This window comes from Antedon mediterranea, chromosome 5 (genome assembly GCF_964355755.1).
Source record: "Antedon mediterranea chromosome 5, ecAntMedi1.1, whole genome shotgun sequence".
Taxonomy (NCBI): domain Eukaryota; kingdom Metazoa; phylum Echinodermata; class Crinoidea; order Comatulida; family Antedonidae; genus Antedon; species Antedon mediterranea.
This window is the reverse complement of record NC_092674.1, coordinates 8,643,572-8,647,996: the sequence shown is the minus strand read 5'-3', so window position 1 is coordinate 8,647,996 and position 4,425 is coordinate 8,643,572.

Sequence of the window (4,425 nt, the reverse complement as noted above, 5' to 3'; positions counted from 1 at the left end):
GTTCATCTAATCACGTGATAACAATCATGTGACGTACGTGTTTAAGTGCGGATTTCCCGAAATATTTTAATTTGATATTACATATTAATATCAATAATTATAATAATATTTGGGTAGAAAACTAAATTGATGTTTTGTATTTATTATTAAAGGTAAATATAATTCTTCTTAGGCCAAATATTTTATAAATAGATTAAAAGTTGCTGTTTATGCAGGCCTATATATAAGGCATGTGTATAGGCCTACCTGGTATATAATGACATGAAAGATTCGAATGTAATAAATTAATTGATACATTATGAAATAAATTATATATATTATGAATATAAATGTATTATATGAAGATATGTATAATGAGGATTCACAAATAAAAAATACCCTATCTTTTGTATATTATTGTTTTATTATGTGATTATGTATTACCTAGATAAAGAGCAATTTGTATCTGTAATGCGGTATAGGGCCTATTTGAATACGAAGTAAAGAATAAATGAATTAATGAATCCAAAAATACATGCCAGTCTTCAACCAGCTGGGAATGTAGAGGCCATATGCCCTGTTTCACAGTGATTCCCTGCTATATGTGGTTTCTAGCTTAATCTTTAATATTGATACACATCATAAAAGGCTAAAGTTTTATATCAACTCATTCGGTACAAATTACAACCGATATTTTCTGGCAAGTCGATATACAGGAAGTCAATCCTAGATTTTAAATTAATAAAAACTAATAGTGCTGTTTAATTATCTCATATTAATTAAAGTTTCCTATAACAATTTTAGACAATAACAATTATACACAATCGGATTATGAAATACCACACAAATGATTAATAATCAATTATGTAATTAATTTAATTGTTACACATTTAAAGTAATTTAATCTTAAACATAATTTCTGGGAATTACAGACCACTGATTCGCCAAAACGCAATAAAGTCACAACCGCCACCACGCACCAAATAAAGTCAACGCTGTTACACGTATGTTACTTACTCCCTTCAATATTTTTACAGTAGTCTAGGGAGCAAATAAATATCTATGTCAAGTTTAGGTCAATTGATGCACGCTCTTTACAAAAGCAAAACCGTGGTCAATGAACTTAACAATCTTATGAAAAATTGTCACTTTTATGATATCTAAACAAATATTTGTCCTATTATTTTTATCGTAGGCATGAAATGTGGCACATTCTATAAACGCTAATCAACGGCTAGGCCAATGTAAATCTGTAACAAAGAGAACCGATGAATGTAATCTACTATTCGGCTGGATACAAGTGGAAAATGATACTTGTGAAATTAATAGAGACATGTGTAATCAAAGATTGCGCCCGGCACTATATATAATGCGTTATCCAAATTTATTCTATATTTGAAATCCTAAATGTTCAAGTCGCTTTTCTTTTGCCTGGAATGGTAATCACCCAACTTTATCCGAGATCAAAGTCACCGCCGGTCTCGTCTGTGCATCTTCAAACATTATGAATGAACCAATTGTGAAGAAAATGTGTAATTTTGTTTTAATGGAAATGATGTGGGATAGGCCTATGAAAATGTTCTTTTACACTAAAATTGAAAGTTAAATTGAAAACTGCTCCTCTACTTTTTTATATCAGCTATCGACATGTGTTTAAATGAACCCTTTCCGTTTCTATAGCCAAACCCGGGAGCCAAACCCTATCGTTTCCTTGGGATAAGAGCAAAGGTAGACATACAATTGAACGAGGAATCGAACAATAGCACTGCACCAGACCGAGCATCCTACCAAATCAAGATAAGGTAATTCTGTCGCCTGGGATTAGAGAAACATTTGGGGCTTCCTTTCGATTAATTGTCGTGCTTCCTCTGTTTCACCAGAAGTACACCGTTCCCAATTTAGCAGCTACCATCATCTGAACAAGCTGTTCTGACATAAACGTTTACGCGTACGTAAGCGTTGATGAATGGATGAGACGAGTTGCTACGATAATGGTACGAGCTTTGAAACGCCCGCGTTCAAACGTTGATCAATTGTAGTATGCTTTGTACGCGCGCGTACAAACGTTGATCATTGATGGTAAGATTTTTACGCACGCGTTTAACTCCCATATTAAGGATACGCCTTTGTACGTCCGCGTTCAAACTTTGATTAGTGATGGTTAGCTTTGTACGCGCGCGTTCAAATGTCTCCAGATTTTGTACGCGCGCGTTGAAACGTCTTCTGATTTTGTACGCGCGCGTCATAATTTCCTCGCGGTGTCACAGACTATTATACTGAAAGTGTCACTCTCATTTGTAGGCCTACTGTTTACATTGTACAGTATTATTTCCTGGTGGTTGAAGTTTTTTTGTCAACTCACCCTTGTTACCATAAATTGCTCTTTACAATCCTTACGCATTTTCGCATAAAACAACTCGGCAAATTAAACACTTCATTTTCATTCCTGTGTAACCGAACCGCTAAGCTAATACCTACCGATTTATTGGTATTTTATCGACGATGATAGGATTCTGACACCATAAATAAAACATATGACACGGTTGAAACTAAGGACAATCGAACCAGTACACGGAGACCTAGTTTTAATAAATATCATGCACTTCGTCTGTTTATTTCAACGGTAGTTGAATAAAGTAAAATTATGTTGTATATTTCTTGATAATGTTATAGTCAATATGTAGTGATGAGAAACAATATATGTAGGCGTAATATATAAAAAAATTACTTTAATCGATTCTTACATTAGGCCTCGCTCATTGTTTATTTCAACCCACACATGAATAAAATGGTACGTTTGTGCTTTAGCCCCGAGTCACTGATCTACATACACATATTATTATTGATATTGATATTAAGAGAAATCGTAGGCTAATTATTGGTATTACGCAAACAAATCACAATTTCAGACATTACCGGTTGTAGTATACTACGATCTAATAATAATGGTCGATATTAATAGTGTGTCATGACCTACTTTGACGAAAACTAGTACGTAGTTTCATAATTCAGATCACCGACAGAAAAAAGCTTTAATCAACAATTATGGTAATAAACACAGATATTCAAAAACATAATTTGGAGAAAAATATGCATTTAGTAAAGTAGTTTAGGCAGGTGAAATGGGCATCTGTTGTTGAAGAGTATAGAAGCTTTCTATCCACGTTCTAACATGGTACATCAGTACCAGCACTGGCAATTCTTTTCTGAGGACGGCCATATTGCCATTTTGAGGTGATCGGAAGAAATGTCTGGAGATTTTGTTATAATGTACTGTACCTGTAGGCCTACTAAAACTAGATCCATTTACCATCTCTCTCAACCACAATCTGCGCATTGTTATTTCATTATAATAATTCAATATTTCACCAAAAACAACTGGCACCCTAATCAAGTATATATAACGCCCGTGGGTGACATAGCAACAGAACGCCTATGGGTTAAATGCGGCTCCTGTCTCTACACTTACGGAGTTAACAATATCTTTCTAGTTTGCACGGATGTTCAAATTCCCTTAAGAGAACACCTATATTATTATGGCCCTAGGTTAAATGTTGGCGATGGCTATCCGCTTACACAGTCAGGAAATAGCTTACAATATATTTCCATTTTGCACGGACGTTGAAAGTACTCTAGAAATATCTCTTAGGCCATATAAGCCGTAACTTTATATTGTAGAAAACGTTTCCTGGAATAACGTCGAATGCGTATCATGTTACGTAGGCCTAAATAACAAACTTTCAACCAAGTCAAGTTATCATTGTTATGTGGCAATGTAACAACTTCAATTTTGCGCCCTTTTCCGCCTGCAAACGGAAACCATGTACAAAAAGAAATTATGGATAAGTGTATGCAACTATTACTGCGCAATGCTCCACATTTGGGAAGATCCGATGGTTCCTCACTCATTTATCCTCAAAACAGAGCAGAGTGAGATGTGCAACTCCTCATTTGAGAAGACCCGATAGTTCCTCACTCACTTGTCTTTCATACAGAGCAGAGTGTCGCCATGTGCAACTCCACATCTGAGAAGACCCGATGGTTCCTCACCCATTTATCCTCAAAACAGAGCAGAGTTCGATGTGCAACTCCGCATTTGGGAAGATCCGATAGTTCCTCACTCACTTGTCTTTCATACAGAGCAGAGTGTCGCCATGTGCAACTCCACATCTGAGAAGACCCGATGGTTCCTCACCCATTTATCCTCAAAACAGAGCAGAGTGCGATGTGCAACTCCGCATTTGGGAAGATCTGATAGTTCCTCACTCACTTGTCTTTCATACAGAGCAGAGTGTCGCCATGTGCAACTCCACATCTGAGAAGACCCGATGGTTCCTCACCCATTTATCCTCAAAACAGAGCAGAGTGCGATGTGCAACTCCGCATTTGGGAAGATCCGATAGTTCCTCACTCACTTGTCTTTCATACAGAGCAGAGTGTCGCCAT